This window comes from Xenopus laevis, chromosome 3L (genome assembly GCF_017654675.1).
Source record: "Xenopus laevis strain J_2021 chromosome 3L, Xenopus_laevis_v10.1, whole genome shotgun sequence".
NCBI lineage: Eukaryota > Metazoa > Chordata > Amphibia > Anura > Pipidae > Xenopus > Xenopus laevis.
Window position 1 is genome coordinate 8,765,264 of NC_054375.1, and position 25,076 is coordinate 8,790,339.

Sequence of the window (25,076 nt, forward strand, 5' to 3'; positions counted from 1 at the left end):
ATGAGAGATTATGAAGACATGGGGATATAAGTCGTTATGAGATAGAGTTCGTGCCCGAGACTTGATCCTACTAGTTTTTGTGACTTATACACTTGGGATGACTCGAGTGATAGGAGAGTGACGGGATTTAGAGTTTTATGGGATCGTTCTGTCAAGACTATGAGGCACAAAGAAGACTGTTCCTGCTGAAATAGAGGATATATATATAGATAAACCGGGGGAATTTCCGATGCTTGAGATATATATATTATAGATATACGTCTGGTACAGTTATTAGAAGCGCTTGAGGTCGATGACTAGATTCCTATGCTTAATTTGATGCTTGAGAGTAACAAAGAGAGAGTATATATAGCTATGTTTTGATAGTATATGGGATCGGTCTCCTTGTTACGAGTTGGATTGGGGGTTTTTTTTAGCGAATATAGTGCCGGAGTAGCAAGGAGAGGGATGTGAGTATGTATGGGCCTCTTCTACTGATAAGCACTAATGAGCCAATCTTACAGGGAATCAGGTTTAGAACGATATTATTGTATTTATAATAGTATAATATATAGATAGATTATAGGGGATAGATCACGCTTATATTACTATGAATAGCACGAATAACAGTTTTATGGGATCAATCTCTGTAAGGACGTAATGAAGGAATTATTAAGAGGGCTGTTTATAGATTAGATTGTGCTTAGTAAAGGAATATATAGAGTGCATAGAGAAGATATTTATGGGATACTCTCATGTATGGGAGCCGATAGGGGACTCGCTCTCACTCAGAGAGAGACGCTGTTGTGACTTTAGTTAACGAGGGGATACCTTTATATACCCGCTGGCTTGCCAAAGTTAATGGAATACTTCATTTCTGTAGGCGGGATAGGCAGCTTGACCTCGGGTTAGATCCGTAAGGGGCTTCTTCGATGCTGAGTGGCTCGGGAATTTCGGTTCTGTAGTTTGACCGATGAGATTATATTGCACAGGCAGACATCCTGGGATTAGAGTGCAGGGCTAGATATAAGGGGTATATTACCGCTCAGGTGCGGACTCTCTGTACCACGCTCACGTAACGTGTCGAGAGGAGTAGGGCGGGAGTTTGGGTTTCTCTTCGGCGTGAGTACTTAGTGCATTTAGCTCCCGCGGGTATGGCTGGCTGAATATATAAAGGTTATATGGGATTCCCATAGAAAGATAGAGCAGATACTTAGGGGACTGTGTCTTCCTGTAAGATAGACCTTAGTAGCAGCGGGCGATACATCATGAGGCTGCCATAGTTTGTGTGTATGTCCATAACTTGAGCCAAACTTTAGGGCACTGTTCGCTCAGTTCTTTGAATTGTGGCGTTAGTACAAGGGGAATAATAGCCTGTTATGCTGCGCTCTTTCGTTGTTATGGAATTCTCTGTACAAGATCTATGAACAGACTTAGGGGACTGTTCCCTGCTGACATTACTGCTTAGTCAGCAGGGGAATATTGACTGCCTGCTTGCGATCAGAAGTTGTTACTGTGGCTCTTCTCTGCTACGCACCTATGAGCCACAACTTGAGGGATCTGTTCGCTACTAAAATTGTAGCTTAACAGAATACGCGGTATGATGTCATAGGTTTTATGGGATCGTCTTGTCTGTACAGAACTATGAGCAAATTAGGGATGTTCTAGCTTGAATGTGTCTTCGATACAAGGTGAATACTATGCTGCCAGATATCGTTTTTATGGGGATCTCTCTGTACAGACTATGATAGCAAAACTATAGGGGACTTGTTCCTGCTTGAATTGTGCTCATTGTACACGGGGAATGACGCTATGCTGCCATAGTCTTTATGGGAATCTCTCGTAACAGACTAGTGAGAGCATAAACTTAGGGGCTGTTCCTGCTGAATTGTGCTTGAGTTATAGGGGAATACCTATGCTGCCGATCGTCTCTTAATGGGGATTCTCTGTAGCAGACTCATGAGCAAACTTAGGGACTGGTTCCCTGTTGAAGTTGTGCCATATGTACAAGCAGGGGAATACCTATGCTGCCATAGTTTTATAAATCGCTTCTGTACCACGACTAAGTGGAGCAAACAGTAGGGGACTGTTCCTGCTTCAATTGTGCCTTAGTACTGGGAATATTGATGCTGCATAGTTTTATGGGATCTCTCTGTAAAAAGACTTGAGCAAACTTAGGGACTGTTCCTGGTGAATTGTGCTTAGTAACACGGTAATACCGTATGCTGCCATAGTTTATGGGCTCTCTCTGTACAGACTATGAAGCAAAAGCTTTGGGACTGTCTTCCTGGCTGAATTGGTGCTTAGTACAGGGAAATATACTATGCTGCCATAGGTTTTTATGGGCTAAGTCTTCTCCTGTTACAGGACTATGAAGCAAAACTTAGGGACTGTTCCTGCTGAATTGTGCTTATTACAGGGAATGCCTATGCTGCCATCGTTTTAATGGATCTCTCTGTAACAGACTATGAGCAAATCTTGGGGCGACTGTTCCACTGGTAGAATTGTGCTTAGTACAGGGCGATTTGATGCTGCCATAGGTTTTAAGCGGGATCTCTCTGGTACAGACTGAGCAAACTTAGGGAACTGTTATGCTGAAGTTTCGTGCATTAGTACAGGGAATCTATGCTGCATAGTTTTATGGGATCTCTCAAGTACAGACTATGAGCACACTTATGTGGGACTGTTCCTGTGCTGATTGTGGCTTGATAGTGTAGGGGGAATATCCTTACTGCCATAGTGAGAATGAAACATTTAATATTATTAAGTATCTGTGGGGGAAGCTAATAAGCAGGGGGCTCATAAGCAGGGAGACGAAACACATGGGACTCAAAGTTGTGGAGGTTGTTCAGAGCGAAGTCTTGTAGGCCTTTATTTAGAATCGATTGCGCGCGTGTGGATCTTGTGCTAGCAGGGATTTATACATCTGAGCCCCCCCTGTTTAGAATTAACGGGAAGGGAGTGTGACTCTGTCGGGATACGCAGGTATACGTGGGAGAGATTGGCTGCCTATACGTAAACGAGTGGGATAATTAAGTCTCTGGAAGGGAGTAGTGACTCCGTGCGGATAGCAGGTATAAGTATGGAGGAGAATGTTGGCTAATACGTAACAGTAGAATAATAGTCCGTCTGGGAATGAGAGAAAGTGATGAGTGGTTGAGTCTAGTACTACAAGGGGTGCAGGCATATGAGGGAGAGCTTTGAGGGGAGGGTCAAAAAGGACATTGGCAACTTTAACAGTTGTTAATTGCAGACTACAACTCCAGAAACTACACATCCAGCAATGCTCCAGTCTTTGGGCACGGACATAATAAATAATAAGAAATGATATAATAAATCCTTATACATTCTCACTGTTCAGATACGAGGGGGTGGAAAGGTCCCTACATAAAATAAAAAGTTGGGCAGAGAGAGAGAAACGTAATATCAGCGCCAATTAGAAAACTCCCTGCACTCATTCCCTGTTCTCTCTCTGCACCTCTATCCCTCAGAGCCTTCCCTATCTGATTTGTCCTCCTACTCTCTGGACTACCGGCCAGGAAAGATCCAGCGGCAACTGTTCTATACACAAACTGTCTGCGTAGCAAACGCTGAGATTCCAACATGTTGGTTCCAGCCTCACTTTTGGCGCTGGTTGGTTGATATCAGTAAGCCCCGCCCATCGCCGAGGAGCAGGAGCTGCACGTGGAGCAGGTGAGGGGGAGGTGGCTGTAAAGTTGCAGATGGGAATATTGGGGACAAGAGAAGATATTGGAGGACACAGAAGGGATTTTCGGGTGCAGGAGAAGATTCTTTTTCGGGGTCTCAGCCAGAGAAGAACAAGTGACATTGGTATAAAAACATCCCAACACTCTTCGTCTCAGTTTGGAGCGGGACCTCTTGGAACTGCGTTATAGGTAATTGCCCTTGAATTTAACTCTTTGCTGTACACAGTGATCTTTTCATTTATATTTTCAGCACTTTTGAATTATTTTCATTTTTGTCCTGAAGCTGTCCAGTTTTATACAGCTACACCCACTTGTTACTCATAATGAATTAATAATTAATACACATTTATTTACACACCTGCACACGCACATAACACGCAATTCTGCCGGTTGTACACGTATGCGCACTTACACTATTTGTTTTTCTTTTTTTTTTACTCATCGCATCGTCTGTTTTTGGTTTTTTTTGCATAGAAAGATATTTTATCGCCATTTTGAATAGCGTATTCGCTGCGCAATACCTTTTGTATATTATTTTGGGGATAATAGTGCAATTTTGTTGGTTTTTGGTGCATTTTTAACCATTTTGTTCTCTTGTTTCTGTCCATAAAACCTTCGACCAAGCCGAAATATTCAAACTAGAATTTCTGATTTCACTAGGCGGGAAAAAAACGCATTTAATTTTTTTTAATGGTTTTATTGGATTTCCTTTTTCTGTGTAATAATTAAACAGTCGCTTGTACTTGATCCCAACTAAGATATAATTAATCCTTATTGGAAGCAAAACCAGCCTATTGGGTTTATTTAATGTTTACATGATTTTCTAGTAGAAAAAAAGCATTTAAATTTTGTGGTTTTATTGGATTTCCTTTTTCTGTGTAATAATAAAACAATAGGTTGTACTTGATCCCAACTAAGATAATTAATCCTTATTGGAGGCCAATTTTCTTAATTTAATATTCTTAAGGTATGAAGATCCAAACTACAGAAAGGTCCGTTATCAGGAAAACCCCAGGTCCCGAGCATTCTGGATAACAGGTCCCATTCCTATATCTAATTCAGTGGAACTTATTTCTGATCACTAGTTATAGCAATGGGTGCAAAAGTGCACCGGAACCAGCAATTATTGTCACTTTTTGTCCAATAAATATCTGAGACTGCCATTGATAAAACCCTAGTCCCTCCCTCCGTGTAACTGATCGACCTCCCACTTAAGGGTTAACTCCACAGATGAGCATCAATCTCAAGATTCACTTATCCCCTATTTATGACACACCACACAATAATATATATATATATATATATATATATATATATATAATATTTATATATAAATAAAAATACCCTATTTATGACATATATATTACATATATAAGGGTAATAGGATAAATGCACATAGTGGTGTAATTAGCTTTATTCCAATCCCTCATTTTGATGATTAATGTCGTCTTTAGGGCCCCCTGCTGAGAATTCCGACTTACAATAACAGATACAGGAGTCCAAAATCACTTGTGTCTTTTTAAAGGAGAAAGAAAGCTACGCAGTTTATTGCCAATAGATTAGCTGCAATAGTGCAAGCTACATTACGATATTTATTTCAGCAGCTGCCATATTAGCTTCCTGTCTGAGTCTCTCCCTGCTCACTCATAGCTCTGGGCTCAGATTACAGGAGGAGGGAGATGGGAGCAAACTGAGCATGCTCAAGCCCTAGCCCTGGAGGTTTAAGCTGAAAACAGGAAGTCTGATACAGAAGCCCTGAGTACACAATAGAAGGAAAGAAATGTGGTGTTTCTTTTGACAGAGGATTCAGAGCAGCATTACTTTGAGAATTTACTGGTGTATTTATAAAACCTTTCTGATAAAGCTTACTTAATTTTAGCCTTTCCTCTCCTTTAAAAGCAAGAAAAACTGATACTGATAAAGGGGCGTGAGTGCAATGAATAGGGCTGGAGCTGAACATACTTTTGCCTATAGTTTAATCACAAAAACATTTGTTATTTCTTAATTTCCTTCTATGGGGATCATTCGATTTCCAGTGAATATATGTATAATACCCTCACATGATGGACATCTGCTTACCAGGGAGGGGTCTGTTTATACAGGGCACAGGCCAGAAGAGCAAAGTCCTTCCTGTGCTCCGACTTCCTTCATAAGTCCTGATTTTAATCTTAAATGGGTGGTTGCCCTGTAAGTTTAAGGATAATATAAGTGGTCAATACTAAGAAACGTTTCAATTGATCCTCATTATTTATCTCTTATAGTTTTATAAGAATTGTTTGCCTTTTTCTTTCAAATGGGGGGGGTCACTGACCCATCTAAAAACAAATGCACAGTAAGGCTACAAATGTATTGTTATTGCTACTTTTTATTCCTCATCTTTCTATTCATACCTCTCCTATTCACTATTTCAGTCTTATTCAAATCAGTGCATGGTTGCTAGGGTAATTTGGACCATAGCAACCAAGATGGCTGAAATTGCAAACTGGAGAGCTGCTGAATAAAAAAGCTAAATAACTCAAAAACCACAAATAATAAAAAATTAAAACTAAGAATATCACTCTCTCATCATACTAAAAGTTAATGCAACTCAATGCATGGTTGCCTAGGGTAATGTGGACCCAGCAACCAGATTGCTGAAATTGCAAACTGTAGAGCTGCTAAACCCCCTTAATTGTCATTTTTTTTATTATTTGTGGTTTTTGAGGTATTTAGCTTTTTATTCACCAGCTCTCTAGTTTGCAATTTCAGCCATCTTGTTGCTAGGGGGCCAAATTCCCTAGCAACCAAAAAGACACTAGAATATGAATAGGAGAGTAAAAGAGTAGCAATAACAATAAATGTGCAGCTTTAGCAGAGCATTTGTTTTTAAGATGGGGTCAGTGACCCCAATTTGAAAGTCAGAAGAAAAAGACAAATAATTAGAAAAATATAAAAATGAAGACCAATTAAAACGTTTCTTAGAACTGCCCATTCTATAACATACTAAAAGTTAACTCAAAAGTGAACCACCCCTTCTGAGAAACTCTGCAAGTTCTTCAAACATTCGTAGGATTCGTCTCGAGGGACGCCATTAATTAGCGTAAACCGCAATGATCACCCCATGCTGCTGCCAACTCAGGCGGCGTTTCATCCAAGTCTCGCTGCTCCCGCTATCTGTCACTTATCTGTAGTCTCACCGCTCTTTGTGGCGCGCTCTGATTTCCAGGTGACACTGAGAGCAGCTGACAGTTGCACAGACCGAATGTCAGCGCATAAGGAAATACTTATTATATCTCCATTTATTTGACTTAACCGAATTCAGCCGGGGGGTCCTAGTCGGGACCTTGTAATTGATTTAATAAAGTGAGAAAGGAGGGGACACTTCATTCCATTCCCTCACCCGTAACCATATAACTTAGGTCCAGGCGCCCTCACAGTCCTGATTGGTCAGTTAACAATATGGCCACTTGCCAGGGATCTTAGTTATTCCAGCTGCCATCTACTCTTTCTAGAGTCCTTCATCAGGGTCCCACAATACCCCCGAAGCTGTTTTAGGTGGAAAATTCCTAATTCCCTGACCTGATTGGTGGGCTCGTGGGCAGGACCACCATCAAGGGGAGTTTACAGGATACTAAAGGCAGGGGCCCGAGAAGTGTGATTGGCTGTTCAAAGTTTCAGCCGGGTGGGCAGAGTTAAGGTGGATCAGGGGTTTGTTTATCAGTGGGTCCGCTTTTTTGTTTTTTTTAAATTGGAGCCCCATTCCCATAAGACATATATAATAAGCCATAATAATTATTCTCCCCTCCCGAGAGGAGGCCCCCTATAATTAAGTAGCCCAGGGGTTTCTGTCTGGGTAATGTTTCCAACCTTCGGAGGGTCAGACACTGAAGTAAATAAAGTCTCTGTATAAAGCCCAAACCATCAGCCCTGTATGGGGGGAAAAATGTTAATTGCAATGTTTGTCCTCCCCCCTCAAACGCAAACACTTGATATCAGCCCAGATAAGAGGCACTTTCCTTCTGACAAGTAGTTGTGTTGCTCTTCCATGGAAACGGCAGTTTTCAGAGGGGGGGGGGTTGTTTTAATGATACTCCTCATATCTGGAATCCAATCATCTGCATCATTGGTCGCTGTCTCTTACCTTCTGCAAAGGCAAACAGAACCCTGCTACTCTCCTCTTTCCTTTATTAGCTATATGACATTTAACGGGAAAGTTAACCAAAACTTTATTTTTTCTTTTCTTTTGCAGAATGAAAGAAAATTGCTCCCTGCCAATGTATATCCTTGATGACGCTCCTGACCCAGTTGCCAAGGATCAAGTAGTCTGAGAGTCAGATTTGGCTATTAAACTCCATGGATCGCAGTGACGCCAAACTCAATGGGCAGTTGGAAGCCTCGTTCCCGCACCGCTGTTTTCTGTCATGGCTGAAGTTACTGATCACTCGGCAGTTCAAGAACTCGAGTAAGTTTTATGTTGTTTGAAAAGTGCATTTTAAAGCCTGAAACTGTTGAGCCGATTTTGGGGAATAGGAGGCTTTGCAGATTCTGAAAACGTTTTTATTCTTTGCTGTCAGTCGTTGTATTGGGTCACAGTCTGGCAGTTGATTGGCTGAGCCAGGGTCAGACTATTGGGGTACTGGGAAGTCCTGCCCCCTGTCAGGTCCCAATAGTTTAGGAATCTGTGATGGGGCTGACTACTGAACTATATTTATTAAAGGACTGGCAGGATAAGAAGAACATACGGCCCCATTCTACTAAGTTTACAGGGCCCTCTTTTCCCCCTTTTCCACAGGGCCCCTGACAGCTGTACCCCCATTGGCTGCCTTGGGCAGAGCCTTTGGATTAGGCAATAACATCCAAACAACTATATCATCTGACCTGTAGACTTACATCAGGAACGGAAAACAGGTGGCGCTGGTGCTTGTGATAAATTCTGCACCGTTTTTGAAAGAGTCCAGAGATTTTATACAGGAAAAAACATTCCTTCTCTGTATATTTGTATTTATACATATGGGAGGAGGTGCCATATTGATTCCCTTAGAGGCTTAGACAGTACAGTATGAGGGTATAGCTTATTGTGTGCCCAGAACATTCCTTCTCTGTATATTTGTATTTATACATATGGGGGGAGGCTACATAAACATACATGAAATGATGTGCCGAGGGTACAATACATTTCAATAACTGTGAGTAAATAATAAATAGGACAGTAAATAGGATTTACTTTGTTTCAAGCCTTTATACCCGCTCATTGCTTTTCTGCCCAATGCGCTGAGATTGCTTTTTTTTTTTTTATCAGCTTCAATTTTCAGTGCAGTTAATTTGGATTTCAGACTCCGTACGTCGGCGTTATTTATTCTCTGAGAAAGAACAGTTACTTTTTCCTTCTGCTTATTGTTGTGCAGTCTCATTATTTCTCTAGTTATGGGGTCAGCACAAAGCAGAGAATCAATTCATCCCAGACTTCTGTTTGTGTTTGGATTAAAGGGGATGTAAACACACAAAAATATCTTGTCATTCTAAGCAATTCTCCATGTTACGTTCATTACCTATTCTCTGCAATTTTCAAGTTATAGGTCAATGTTTCATGAGCCAGAACCACCAGTTCAGAGGATGTTAAAGGGCCAGCCAGACACTTACAGATAATGACAGTTGCAAATAACTAGAAGCTCAGTGAGAATGCGGAATAAATGGATATTGGGAAGTTGTATCAGGAGTCAGAGGCAGCAGTGCAGAGAAGAGAAAGGGACAGACACAATGACCGTTACACAGAACTATAAACCCAGTGAGAATGAGGAATGAATGGATATTGGGAAGTTGTATCTGGAGTCAGAGGCAGCAGTGCAGAGAAGAGAAAGGGACAGACACAATGACAGTTACACAGAACTATAAAACCCAGTGAGAATGAGGAATTGAATGGATTTGGGAAGTTGTATCAGGAGTCAGAGGCAGCAGTGCAGAGAAGAGAAAGGGACAGACACAATGGGGCAAATTCACTAAGGCACGAAGCGCCGAACGCTAGCGTTAATTCGCTAGCGTTTGGCATTTTCGCTACTGCGCAAATTCACTAACGAACGCTGGCATAGTTTCGCTAGTGTTACTTCGCAACCTTACGCCAGGCGAATCTTCGCTAGCGACGAAACTACGCAAATTCACTAACTTGCGCAGTGTAGCGAATGCAACCTTTTACGCTAGACTTCCTTCGCCACCTCAGACCTGGCGAAGCGCAATAGAGTAAATAGGGATTGTTTAAAAAAAAGTCAAAAAAAAACGCTGGCGTGTTTTCTACATGATGGCTGATAGGCTGAAAAAGATCGAAAAATTTTTGGGGCTCCCCTTCCCCCCTACTTTTCCTGACTCATGGCAACTTACCTAGACAGTGGGCACATGTGTAGGGCAAAATAAAAATTTTATTTGATGATTTGAAGGTTTTCTAGGCATTTGTAGTGCAGATACGTGTTCCTCCATTGAAAATTTGAATTTCGCGCCGTATGCAAATTAGCCTACGCTAGCGCAACTTCGCTTTATATAGCGAAACAACGCTAGCGCAACTCCGCAACCTTACGCTACCCCTGTGCGCAACTTCGGATTTTAGTGAATTTGCGAAGCGCTGGCGAAACTACGCCTGGCGAAGTTGCGCCTGGCGCAACTTCGCATCTTAGTGAATTTGCCCCAATGACCGTTACACAGAACTATAAACCCAGTGAGAATGAGAAATGAATGGATATTGGGAAGTTGTATCAGGAGTCAGAGGCAGCAGTGCAGAGAAAGGGACAGACACAATGACAGTTACCATGACCGTTCCAGAATATAACCCAGTGAGAATGAGAAATGAATGGATATTGGGAAGTTGTATCAGGGATCAGACCAGCAGTGCAGAGAACAGGGACAGACACAATGCAGTTTACACAGAACTATAAACCCAGTGAGAAATGAGAAAATGAATGGCTATTGGGAAGTTTGTATAGCAGGAGTCAGACCAGCAGTGGCAGAGAAAGGACTAGACACAATGTCAGTTATCACAGCAACTATACAACCCAGTGGAGAATGAGGAATGAATGGATATTGAGGAAGTTGTATCAGGAGTCAGAGGCAGCAGTGCAGAGAGAGAAAGGGACAGACACAATGACAGTTACACAGAACTGTAAACTCCAGTGAGAATGAGGAATGAATGGATATTGGGAAGTTGTATCAAGGAGTCAGAACCAGCAGTGCACACAGTATTCTGTACATTAGTAGATACATTATCAAGTTGGGCAGATGCATTGTGGGAATTGTCGGGATCTTTCCGTCCTGTCTCTCGCTCAGAAGAAACAGTTGCAGAGACTCTTTGTTTTTAGGGCAATAACAACCGGTAAATTACCCTGGGGGAAGAGGCAGTGCGAGTGGCGGAACAGATGGCGGATGACTCGTTTTGAAGCCGGAACCATCATTTCTGATTTATCTCGCCGCTCTGTAACTATAACCGCTAATAATCGGCTGCTGCCGGAAATCGAAATTATTTGTTTTCTTTTCTTCTTTTGGAACATAAAGCGGCTCAGTGTAGCGAGAAATTGTCTGCAGTCTCTATTTAAAGGGGAAGTGACGCATATTCCACTCCCCAGCTTTCCTATACAGGCAGCCAAGGAGACTGAATTGAAGGGGTCGGTCACCTTTAAGTTAACTTTTAGTATATTATAGAATGAACAATTCTAAGGAACTTTTCAATTGGTCTTCATTATTCATTTTTTATAGTTCTTTAATTATTTGCCTTCTTCCTCTGACTTTTTCCAGCTTCCAAACGGGGGTCACTGACCCCATCTAAAAAATAAATACTCTGTAAGGCTACAAATGTATTGTTATTGCCAATTTTTTATTTTTATTTTGTGTATTCACTTTTATTAGTCAAAAGCATATCCATACATTAGAAGAATGTAACATTGTACAAAGTGGGCGGTACAGATACATCAAATTTGTAATACATGTACAATGTCAACAATCGCAGTGCACATAGCTTTAGACATCTTCGAAATACGTCACACAAAGTTTATTTAACACAACAAAACTTCCAAAACTGTTGCTGCCTGACTTCCAACTCTGCTGCTAAAAGGTATTTGCTCTAAACCTAACTCCATCTCCTTTTGTCCAATCCTAGGTTTCGAAGACGAGTGTTCGCGTGTCCCCCAAGGTAAGTAACCTAAATACCACCCTATTGCCCCTACGTGATACCACATGTAAGTTGCCACCCCCCTGTAATCACTAGGAGTCCTCTACAGGGCAAGCGACAGACTGGATAGGCATTCTTTCCAAGGTAACCATTTAGCTATAAATGACTCATAACAATTAGATAAGTAAGCCGTGAGTTCCTCCATTGAGTAGATATCATTTACCATGCGGAACCAACTATCCTTGTTTGGGATTTCTTTACGCCTCCATAATAGAGGTATTTGTGCTTTAGCAGCAATGAGTAGTTGTAAGAGTAACTCCTTTTTCCCACAAGTAATAGGTGCAAAATTATGGAACAAAAGAATCGTTAAGGAATTGACCTGTATTTGTTCCCCCATTATGTCCGAGCACACCTCCGAGACTGTAGACCAATAAGTTTGTAAGTTGGGGCAAGTTAACCAGATGTGTTCCAATGTCCCTGTGTCCATGTCACACCTCCAGCATGCATCACTATCTAGTAGCCCCATTTTCTTGAGAATAACCGGTGGTCCTATACCATCTAGACAGCAACTTATAAGACGATTCTTGTAGTTTGTTACTTATAGAACATTTATTAACTCGAAGAAATATCCTTTCCCACTCGTTCCCTGTAAGTTCAACATTAAGATCCCTTTCCCAGAGCTTAGCAAAGGACGGATAGTCCGGATATTTGCCATCAATACGTATTTTGTACAGAAGTGATAACATATGACGTAACGGTATCGGTAATGCATAAATTCGCTCAAAATTAGTAAGGGGTCTCATTTGTGAGTTCTCTAAATGTAAGCTATGAAGGAAGTGGTTGACCTGATACATCCTCCAATTATCCCTTCCTGACCATTCGTCCCTTTTTTTAAAAATTGTTGCCATCTCACACTCGCTAGCTGGTATACAATGCATTAATAGTGGGTTACGTATATTAAAAGCATTGACGTAGCCTTGATCTAGTACCCCCGGAATGAACTCAGTGTTATTGTGAAGAGGAGTAAGAGGTGAGGGATAGGGAGCAAGGGCTAATTTATCATTTACTTTATGCCAAATTGTTAAACAATTGTCTAACAGTACATGAGTCTTAATTTCTGGAGGTATAATTTCTCTACGTACCCAGGGCAAACTTTTCAGCCGATTTTGTGACCATAAATTGCCTAAGATATGCCATTGTAGATCAGAGGGCTCCTTCCCAAACTCTAGCAGATTCGTTAGCGTTGCCGATTGGTAATAGGTTTCAAAGTCTTGCATAGCTACCCCTCCCCTCTGTTTAGGTGTAAATAGAGATTTCCTATTGATCCGACCTCTTGGTGACTGCCATATAGACGAGAAGAGAACTTTATTCAACTGCTGAAAGTAGGTTCTATGTACCGGGATCGGCAATGCAGAGAATAAATAGATGATTTAGGTAAAATAGTCATTTTTACACTGTTTATTTTCCCCTTCCATGTAAAGTTTTTCCTGGACCACTCTGAGACCATTTTTTTGGTTTCTTCAAACAAAGGCATGTAATTAAGGTCAAAACAACTTGTGAAGGTCTACTGTCCGCTTAATCCCTAAGTATTTTATCTCGGACTCTTGCCATTTGAACGGAAAAGCAGATTGTAACTGATGTTTGAGCGGGACCGGCAAATTAAGCGAAAGGACTTCAGATTTTCCCATGTTAACTTTGTAATTCGGTAGAAGTCCATACTTCTCTAACTCTTTGATAATATTTGGCAATGATATAATTGGTTTTGACACAACAAGCAAGAGATCATCTGCAAAAACAGCTGCTTTCTGTTCAAGTGCATGTATAGTTAAACCACTTATATCGATATTTTTACGTATCGCCACTAATAAATATTCCATGCAGATTACATATAGCAGGGGCGAAAGCGGACACCCCTGTCTTGTCCCGTTTTGAATATGGAACGGCGAGGATAGAATCCCATTAACTCTAATTTGAGCAGACGGAGTTGTGTAAATTGCCATTACTTTGTCTACGAATAATTGAGGAACACCCATAATTGAGGAACACCCAGCATCCGTTGAAAGGAGCAGAGATGGCACCTTTTGTCCAACGGACCATTGAATCCAATGCAAACTTTGTGCGAGAATTTTTGTATAAATTTTTAAATCTAAATTCAAGAGGGATATTGGTCTATAATTGCTGCATAAAGAGTGGTCTTTGTCAGGCTTCGGGATTAGAGAGATGTGAGCCAGTAGAAACTCTGAACTTACTGGGTTTACTCTAGAGATACCATTCAAAAAAGGTAGAAGAATGGGGATAATGTTTTTCTCCCATTTTTTGTAAAATTTGGCCGTGAAGCCATCTGGTCCGGGGGCTTTATTGAGTTTCAAGTTTTTAATTGCATCTTCTATTTCAGTTTGCAGAATAGGACCCTCTAACGTCGTGAGCAGTCGTTCAGGGAAAGTCGGTAGCGCATTCGCCTTCATATAAGCATTAATGTTATCCCGTAGTACGGACTTATGTTTATCCAGACAGGGCCTCAGGTTATAAAGTTGCTCATAATAAGTTTTACACGCCTCTGCTATGAGTCGAGGAGCCCAGAGAATCTTGCCTTTGGCATCTTTAATTTGCCTGATGTGAGCATTATTCTGTTTATGTCTAAGTGCTCTAGCAAGTAACTTACCAGTCTTATTGCCATGTTCAAAAAACTTTTGTCGAACTTTCGCTAAAATTCTTTTTGTCTGAATATTTAGGTGTTGATGCAGTTCTACTCTCTTTAAGGTAAGACGGTTCAATACACTATCTGATTGACTTTGTTTGTGTTGAGTTTCCAACTCATGTATGTCATCAAGCAAAATTTGAAGGGAGTGCTGTCTCATCTTTTTAAGCCTCGTTCAAAATCCCCCTGGCTAAACATTTTAGGGCTTGCCACTTCGAACCCAACGAGGCCGGGTCCGCACATATCGCTTCTTCATACGTGATTAAGTTTTCTAAAACTTCCCTAGAGCATTCTGGGTCATCTAGTAACGTTTCGTTCAATGTCCATCTCCAGGCTGGCCTTGTTTTGTTCGGGATTTTCAATTTAACTTGCACAGCAGCATGATCAGACCAAATCATATCTTGAATTAAAGCACTGGACACCCAATCAATATGGAATTGAGACATCAAAATATAATCAAGTCTGGAGTATGCTTGTTGGGCATGTGAGAAAAAAGTGTAGTCTCTCTCATTACCATGTAAACATCTCCAGACATCTAATAATCTTCTTTGTTTCAGAGAATTTCTCACTTTGTTAATAGCCGAATGTGGTATAGAGGACGTGCCTTTAGACGTATCAATAGAAGGGCTTAAAGTCATATTTAAGTCACCCCCTATAAGTAGCATTCCTTCGCCAAATTTTTCTACTTTAGATAAAATTTTGAGAAGGCTAGCGGCCTGATTATGGTTAGGCAGATAGATGCTGCCCAGCGTGCATTGTGTTCGAAAAAGCAAGCCCTTAACAAAAATAAACCTGCCTTCCTCATCTATTAGTACATCTGATAACTGGAAATCAACACTTTTATGAAAACCAATAGCCACTCCCTTAGATTTAGTGCTCTGGTTGTTGCTAAAAAACCATTGCGAATAATTATTGAATTTCCGAAGTGGTTCATCGGAGCCTAGAAAATGCGTTTCCTGTAATAATAACACATGAGTTTGCTGTCTATTCATTTCTCTAATTAAAGCATTTCTTTTTTCAGGTACATTCAACCCATTGACGTTTAAGGAGACTATTTTCAACTCATCCATTGGTACACAGGTAAGTTTTCTGTATATACTCTCAAAGTTAGGCAAGCAATAGGTATTATAGGTGGTAATCTGGCAGCAAAAACTACGTTTTGAACATGCAAACATTGAACCATCAAGAAATAAGGAAAAAAAATAGCCATAAAAAAACCAGTAAGCTGATGGATTTCGCCTACTTTCAAATTGAGGTATTATAGCCTTGAATCACCAATCGGCTAACTTAAAACAGGACTAGCCTGTTAGGACCCCTGGGGGGGTGGAGTGCCTAATGGCAGAAGCTCCCACAATCTGACCCGGTTGCCACGGTATGTTCCGTAGTGGGTTGTACAACATTATACCCTACGGATATCATTATCGTCATCCGACAGGTGGAAAAGTAGATAAAATAGCATACAATATCACAGTAAAATATATCAACGTAGTGTAAATAGGGAAACAACAACAATAGCGATAGATTCTTAATAAGAATAGGTTTCAAAAAAGGACCCAGCAAACCCATATGCGAAGCAGTCAACTTATATATCACCCATTAGACGTGCTGCTTTTCGCTGGCGACATCTTGTTTTTCTTCTTTTTGTTCTTAGAACTTAAAGTTTCTTCCCACTCTGTTCTGCTTGGGAGATCCGGTATAGCCGGGGTGAGTGCCGCCTTTTTCCATTCTGACAAATCAGGTTCCTCAATGTTGCAGAATTTACAGAAGTGCGGGAGTTCTTCCGGAATTGTCAGCGTAGTAGATCTCCCATCTTTAGATACTTGTATCCCAAAAGGATAGGTCCAGCGAAAGAGTAGGCCCTTATCCTTAATGCTCGCCAGTAAAGGTTGTATAAGTCTGCGCTGCTGCAGGGTACTCCAGGAAAGATCTTGGAGAATCAGAATTTCCGAATCTTTGAAAGTGAGTGGTTGAAATTTCCTGGCTTTAAGCAGGATATCCTGTTTTACTGTATATCTGGTGAGACAGCATATTATGTCCCTAGGTTTATCCTGTGCCAGTCCTCTCGGTTTTAGGGCGCTGTGAACTCTTTCGATATCAATATTATATGAGGAGGGCTTATCCAAGACATGCCGGTATAATTGCATCACAGTCTCAGTCAGGCTTTCTCCCTCTGGGAGTTCAGGTAGGCCTCTGATGCGCAGGTTATTTCTCCTCCCTCTATTGTCAATATCGTCCAACCTCCTTTGTAATGTGGAGATAGTTTTGACATGGTGGGAATTTGCAATAGTCAGTGCCTCTACAGTAGCCTCTACCATTTCATTTCTATGGTCGATGTCAGTGACACGTGAATGAAGAGAAGAAAGCTCAGTTCTTAGGTCCCCAATTTCCTCCGTAAGAGTATGTTTAAATTGCGCAATCATGTCCGCCAAGTCTGCTTTGGTCGGTAAACTTTTTAAATGTGTTAAAGATAACTGTTCCGAACTTACAGATTCGTTGTCGGAATCATCAACAGGGCTGCGCGCACGTCTCAGCGCCATCTTGGGTCCTTGCTGAGCCTGATCTCCCTCGGACGGAGCGAAGAACTGCTTAAGTAAGCGATGTGAGTCTCTTGTTTTAGTGCGCTTGTCTTCCTCTAATCCTTGTTCTTTGGGTTTGCCATGTTTCCCCATGATTTAAGACTGTCGGAATCAATAACGGGCCAAACGTTCAGGAGCTCTCTGTTCACGCGTCTGCCATGCTCAGCTCCAGCCACGCCCCCCCTGTTATTGCTACTTTTTATTACTCATCTTTCTATTCAGGCCTCTCCTATTCATATTCCAGTCTCTTGTTTAAATCAATGCATGGTTGCTAGGGTAATGTGAACCCTGGCAACCCGATTGCTCAAACTGCAAACTGGAGAGCTGCTGAATAAAAAGCTAAATAACTCAAAAAAATACAAATTTGCCTTTTTCTTTCTTAACCTTTAAGTCCTAATTTTATTCTTACATGGGTGGTTGATCTTTAAGTTAACTTTTAGGATACTATAATGTGGTCAATAATACCAATAAACTTTTCAATTGGTCTTCATTATTTATCTTTTTTTCTGTTTTTAAATTGTCTTTTTCTTTCAAATGGAAGGGGGGGGGGTCACTGACCCCACCTAAAAAACAAATGCTCCGTAAGGCTACAAATGTATTGTTATTGCTACTTTTTATTATTTACTCCTCTTTCTATTCAGGCCTCTCTTATTCATTATCCTTATCCAATCGTTTATTAAAATCAGCGAATGGTTACTAGGGTAAATTGGACCCTAGCAACCAGATTGCTGAAATTGCAAACTGGACAGCTGCTGAATAAAAAGCTAAATAACTCAAAAACCACAAATAATAAAAAATGACAACCAATTGCAAATTGTATCACTCTCTACATCACACTAACAGTTAAGTCAAAGATGATCAACCCCTTTAAAGCAATATTGTCCAATAATACCAAGTCCAGCTGCCTAATTAGTATGCGAGGGAATCCTCCAATGAGAATCCAACCTGATCAGTGTAAATCATGGCTAGTCTCAATCCACGTTCTTGGTTCCTGTAGCTAGTAGGAAATAATAGAAGAGTATTTCCCCTTTGTGTGGGCAGATTTCTCTCGAATTCCACTGGCAGCTTCTTTGCAACCCTCCTGTGTCCCATCTGCTTCGCCTAAGGGCAAGAGACACGCGGCTATTTTGGGAGATTAGTCGCACATGGACAAATCGATTCTTCTTCGGGCAACTAATCCCTCCGAACTGCTTTCCCGCCGGCAAGAATGTAAATCACCAGCAGGATGGCACTCGGAACGCATCGTTTTCCGAAGTTGCACGACTTCGGAAAACTGAAGCGAATTAAGTGCCATCCTGCCGGTGATTTTGGAAAGCCAAAGCAAATTGAGTGCCATCCTGCCGGCGATTTAGATTCTAGCCGATGGGAAGGCTTTTCAGGTAGATTTAGTCGCCCGAAGAAAAAGCGATTTGTCGATTAATCTCTTTGGAAAGCTGAAGCGAATTAAGTGCCATCCCGCCAGCGATTTCGGAAAGCCGAAGCGAAGCGAAAACCGCGGGCGATTTAGATTCTAGCCGATGGAAAGGCTTTTCAAGGAGATTAGTCGCCCGAAGAAAAATCAATTTGTTGACTAATCTCTTCGGAAAGCCGAAGCGAATTGACTGCCATTCCGCCGGCGATTTAGATTCTAGCCGATGGGAAGGCTTTTTGGGGACATTAGTCGCCCGAAGAAAAAGCAACTAATCTCTTCATAAAGCCGAAGCAATTTAGATTCTAGCTGGCGGGAAGGCTTTTCGGGGAGGTTAATTGGCTGAAAAAAAAAGATTTGACGACTAATATCTCAAAATAGCTGCGTGTGTCTCTGCTCTTAGTGCATCCTGGCGACACCTCGGAGATCCGATAAAACCAATTAATATTTAATGAGCGACATTAAGGGAGATAAATCACATTCGAGAGAATATAAAGCTCTGGCAGGATTAACCTGCACCTATGTAACAGTATTAAAGGGAATATAAAGCAGAATGTCGCTCAACTAAATCTCTCAGTATTCAACAATACCGAACGTTCTGCGTTCATAACCAGCTTTATCTTTATACTTCAGTGCCTGTTTAAGGGAATAAAACTCCACTTTTAAAAAGGATTTGCCTTTCTTGCAAGTCAGCATTACGGGAGGGTTGAAAAAGTGTCGGAACTTTAACAACGAGGAAAGCGTTTTGACTTTAGTGTCGGCGTTACTTCCTGTTAAACACTCGATTTGCGATGTCACCTTATAATATAATCTGTTAAATGTTTATATTGTCAACCGCATTGTAATTGGCTGGCTTCTCCTATTTTTTTTCAGGAGTCAGGACCAGCAGTACCTGTTCACCTTTGCGTTAACTTTTAGTATGATGTAGAGAGTGATATTCTTTGCAATTCTTTTTGACTTATTTAGCTTTTTATTAAGCAGTTCTCCAGTTTGCAGTTTCAGCAGTCTGGTTTCTAGGGTCCAAATTCCCCTAGCAACCATGCATTCATTTGAATAAGAGACTGGAGTATGAATAGGAGAGGCCTGAATAGAAAGATGAGTAATAATAAGTAGCAAGTACAATACATTTGTAGCCTTACAGAGCATTTGTTTAAATGGGGTCAGTGACCCCCATTTGAAAGCTGGAAGAGGTCAGAAGATGGCAAATTAAAGGGGTTGTTCACTTTTGATATAACTTTAGTATGGTGTAGAGATGGATATTCTGAGACAATTTTGTATTATTTGTGGGTTTGAGTTATTTAGCTTCTTATTCAGCCGCTCTCCAGTTTGTCATTTCAGCCATCTGGTTGCCAGGCTCCAAATTACCCTAGCAACCATGCACTGATTTGAATAAGAGACTGGAATATGAATAGGAGAGGCCTGAATAGAAAGATGAGTAACTTTTCAATTGGTCCACATTATTATTTTTTATATATATATTTTAAATTATTTGCCTTTTTCTTTTGACTCTTTCCAGCTTTCAAATGGGGGTCAGTGACCCCATCTAAAATAAATGCTCTGTAAGGCTACAAACGTATTGTTATTGCTACTTTTTATTACTCCTCTTTCTATTCAGGCTTCTCCTATTCATATTCCAGTCTCCTATTCAAATCAAGGCATGGTTGGTTGCTAGGCGAATTTGTACCGTAGCAACCAGATGGCTGAAACTGCAAACCGGAGAGCTGCTGAATAAAAAGCTTAATAACTCAAAAAACACAAATAATAAAAAAAAGAAAACCAAATGCAAATTGTCTCAGGATATCACTCTCTACATCATACAAACAGTTAAGTTAAAGGGGAACAAACCCTTTAACGTGCTGAATCTTTATTTTTTTCACCATTTTCACATTAAGATTAAACAAAGAAAATCCCTTTCTGACCCCCAGAACCGCCAGTTTGGATGGAGTCCCACACACATTGCTTTCCCCCTAGTTCAGATCTCGCTCCTGTCCATGATTTATAGCTCCGTTCCCTCCCTCTGATCTAAAATCCATTTCATTTATTTCCTCTTTCATTATTTCTAAAATTAGAATCCAATGGAACAAGATACAAGTGGCTACTGTTTATCACAGGGGTTTGTAAGCCAAAGGCCAGTACATGGTGTTCTGCATCTGATTTAGTGGCTGTTCTATTTTGTTTCAGGAGTCAGGACCAGCAGTACCACTCAAGGAGGTTTCATTTAAAGGCTTGTTCGCCTTTGATTTAAGTTTAACTGTTAGGATGATGTTGAGAATGATATTCTGAGACTATTTGCTATTGGTTGTTAATTTATATTATTATTTATAGTTATTTAGCTTTTTTTTGGCAGCTTTTTAGTAATTTCAGCCACATCTGGTTACTAGGGTCCCAATTACCCTACCGTCCATGCACAGATTTAAATAAGAGACTGGAATATGAATAGGAGAGGCCTGAATAGAAAGACGAGGAATAACAAGTAGCAATAACAATACATGTGTAGCCTTACAGAGCATTTGTTTTTTAGATGGGGGTCAGTGACCCCCATTTGAAAGCTAAAGAAGAAGAAAAATAAGGGTTGAATCTGTATCTTGGCTTTTCAGTGTTTGTTCAAAACGTATCTTTTTTTGTTTCCCTTGAAACCCAGTGGACCTTAGTGCGGGTCGGCAGTAGAGTGACAAGCTGAAACTAATCACAAGCTTTATCTCAGGGGCAATAAATTCACAAATAGTGAGAAAAAGAAAAGATTCAGCAGGGTGAAAAGGCAAAGAGGTGAAAAGTTTACTTGTTGGGAAGAAAAAAAATAACAAATCCCTACCGGAGAGCAGAAAGGCGCTGGCGTGAGACTCGGCAAGTTATTCCGCACCCAGTGGAAAATATATTGCCCTGTCTGATAATTTTATTAGCCTTATTAGTCTGATCAGGGACTTAATGATTGTCATCAATCCCCAAGCCACGCTGTAAAGCTTATTGCCTCTAATTGTCTACAGATTGGTCTAATCACGCGAAAACCTTCATTCTGATTGGCTATGTATGTTGATTGGCTATACGTTTGCCTATTCCTGAGAATTTGCTAATATTGATTGGCTATAGGTTGGCCCTATTCTTGAGAATTTACTAATGTTTATTGGGTATAGGTTGGCTCTATTCTTGAGAATTTACTGATGTTTATTGGCTATAGGTTGTCTCTATTCTTGAGAATTTACCAATGTTTATTGGGTATAGGTTGGCCCTATTCTTGAGAATTTACTAATGTTCATTGGGTATAGGTTGGCTCTATTCTTGAGAATTTACTCATGTTTATTGGATATAGGTTGGCTCTATTCTTGAGAATTTACCAATGTTTATCGGCTATAGTTTGGCCTTATTCATGAGAATTTACTAATGTTTATTGGATATAGGTTGGCCCTATTCTTGAGAATTTACTAATGTCTATTGGGTATAGGTTGGCCCTATTCTGGAGAATTTACTAATGTTGATTGGGTATATAGTTTGGCTCTATTCTTGAGAATCGACTAATGTTGATTGGCTATATGTTGGCCATATTCCCGAGAATTTACAAATTTGCTATATTCCTGAGAATATACTAACGTTGATTGGGTATAGTTTAGCGCTATTCTTAAGAATTGACAAATGTTGATTGGCTATAGGTTGACCCTATGCTTGAGAATTGACTAATGTTGATTGTCTATAGGTTGGCCCTATCCTTGAGAATTTACTAGTGTTGATGGGTATAGGTTGACCCTCTTCCTGAGAATTTAATAATGTTGCTTGGTTATAGGTTGGCCCTATTCTTGAGAATTTACTAATGTTGATTGGCTATAGGTTGACCCTCTTCCTGAGAATGTTGCTTGGCTATATGTTAGCCCTATTCTTGAGAATTGACTAATGTTGATAGGCTGTAGGTTGTGTGAGAGTGAAACGAGTGTTTACATCCCGACTAATGATGAACCTTTCTTCCTTCCAATCTGCCATAAAGTAAAACATGGGAAGAATTTATAACGTGGGTGTAAAAATATATAATCGCTGTAAAGTAATTAAGCCAGGTTCAACCGCAGGTGAATAAAGTGCAGAAGTTCAGACCCGTCCCGTGTAACATGGAGGTTGGCGAAAGGTGGATGGGACTCTTCCACGTGCTCTTTGGAGAATGGTGGCATTCAATGTGGGTGTCTGGTGTCACCAAGAAGAATGATGGGGCTTGCAGAAAAATGGGTGAAGTTTGGGTGGATCAAGGGAAGGGTTTTGGTATAAAGGGTGGGACGGGTGGATCAGGAGCATGGCCATACATCCATTGATCCTTTGTATTTTCCATTGGTGCCCCTTTCTATTGGGGCCCAGCTGACCATTGGGTTTATAATTGGTGCCCCATTGGGTCCCAAAATTTCTGGTAGTTGCCCTGCAAATAATATTTATATCTGTTTTGGTTTATATTCAGTTCTGCCGCTTGGAACAGTGTAGCAGAAGTCCGTTCTCCTGAAGGTCTGCTAATCGGTTGGCTTCTGCTGCATTGTTTCAGGAGTCAGAACCAGAAAGGGACAGACAACAAATATATTCCTTTTGGAAAATACAAATCCACACGAGTCTGGGAAAAGGGAAAATACAAGTGGACGGCTTCCAGCAATCTGTGTCGGACCTGCCAGGGGACGGAGCAAAGGGCTGAACTTCACTGCCATCACCTGTAGCTGAACCCGACTAAATGACTTTACGAGCGCTGTTATCAGCTCCATCCTGTGAGAAGGGATCATTTCAAAATTAAAATAAAAGCTAATTAAAATAAAATAATTAACATTTGAACACACAGGCAGTACTAAGAGAGCCGGGTTCTTAATGGCTGAAGGTCCTATTGCAGTGGGTAGAAATGTCTTTTATTTCTATTTATTCTATTGTTTTACTTGAATTAAAACATTTTTATGATTTGTAGGACTTAGATTTCCTTCTGTTCTTTACTATTGCTTATAAGAGGATATGTTAACCCTGCATAAAATATTCTCGCTGCGCACCCCAGGTCTTCAAAGTAGGTCCAACCAGTACTGGTGTATCACAAAGCAAGAGACCTGCGGCACAACTGATGCAATTGATTAAGTGATCAGCATTTATTCAGCTCACAAACAAAACGGCAACGTTTTGGGCCTCCACTGGGCCCTTTATCAAGCCTATCTGAAGGTACCTGATACCAATCCGGTGATACAGACCTGGAACAGCACTCCAATTTTGGGATTCAACCAGTACTGGTGGGCAGTGTTAGAAGCATGTTTAATGCCTCAACACTGATCCCATGAAGAAATAACAAAGAGTTGGGTGTGCAGATAGCAGGACCAGCTTGCCTTAAACATTTCCTAGAAATTTCCCATTTCCATCCTCTAGATCTCGAAATACATAACCCAAAATAAAGGAGCACCTCTTCCTATAGTCTATGCCTATATTGAGGACCTCAACACAAAAGAAACTAACTGAAGAAACCATCAATAAAGACACTAAAACAAGCTACTTAGCATCACCCTCCAGTCTACTGGAAGGAGCACCTCCATTGTTGCATTTCATGCCACCTGGGGGTCTCAGTCAGGCCTCCAGTGGAGAAGGGGCCATCACTACCTTCTGTACATGCCCCTTAAAGGAGAAGGAAAGGCATATTTATTTGGGGGTGCCAAAATTTAGGGAAGGAAGCTGGTCGTTCTGTGGTGCTTGCTAGAAGAACCCCAGGCCGGTGCAGTTTTCTCCGAGCACTGGCCCGGGGTGTCAGGTAAATATATATAATCACTTAGGGGTACCTAAATTTTGGCACCCCCAAGTAAATACCACATTTCCTTCTCCTTTAAACAAAGTATTCTTTGCTTATAATAAATACACCTCTTGCCTACACGGGTAGCTGCTCTGCCTGGATAAATGTGTGTGGACTTCAACTCTGAGATCCACCAAACAGCAGTTCAGAGGCAAAAGTTTGACTCCCTGATGTGTAGGTTACTGTTTACACACTGACACTCTCTAGGTTGTACTCGTTCCTTATCTTATCATTTAGCAGATAATACAGGGCAGGAATCATGCCACCATGACTAAAGGAAGGACACGTTAATGGAAATCTCATGGCCTAGGACACGTTGCTTCACACACACACACACTCATTTCGTCCATCCTCATTAGTAGGGCAAATTAAATGAACTCGAGGAATGGCACATGGTGATTAGGGTCCGTCCCTTGCACTTTGCACCAGTTTAATAAATCAGTTGTCAAGGGCTAGACAAACCGGTATCTAATCAGACCAACCAGGAGCCAGTGTGAGCATTAGATCATTCACAGGACTAGACCAAACTGTAGTCAGTCTAGAACATTAAAACAACTTTAGAGCTGGACCAAGGTGTCGCAAAATCAGATCATTAGAAACTTAAATGTTCTTCTTGACTGTTAGAAGATTCACAAGACTAGACCAGGAAATCAAAGCATTCAAACCCAAATCAAGCCAGACCCACCAGATTATTAGAAGATTCACAAGCCTAGACCAGCCTTTATGCAATCAGACCTTTAGAACATTCTTGGAGCTAGACCAACCTGTATCCATCAGAACATAAAAATATTTGTAGATCTCGCCCAATTT

The 25,076-nt window shown here is 40.9% G+C and overlaps 1 protein-coding gene and 1 long non-coding RNA gene across 5 annotated transcripts in view; both read left to right on the forward strand.

The window, feature by feature from the left end:
- Positions 1 to 25,076, forward strand: part of LOC121400953 (interleukin-17 receptor A-like) — a 1,044,048-nt gene that overhangs the window by 774,697 nt on the left and 244,275 nt on the right. The gene's annotated exons all lie outside the window — the stretch shown is intronic.
- The window catches only part of LOC121401036, a 169,655-nt gene continuing 152,689 nt past the window's right edge, over positions 8,111 to 25,076 (forward strand). The window contains exons 1-6 of the long non-coding RNA XR_005966060.1: positions 8,111 to 8,127; positions 11,800 to 11,832; positions 14,544 to 14,571; positions 15,531 to 15,589; positions 16,161 to 16,213; positions 16,998 to 17,108. This is a non-coding gene — a long non-coding RNA (uncharacterized LOC121401036). The remainder of the gene's footprint in view (positions 8,128 to 11,799; positions 11,833 to 14,543; positions 14,572 to 15,530; positions 15,590 to 16,160; positions 16,214 to 16,997; positions 17,109 to 25,076) is intronic.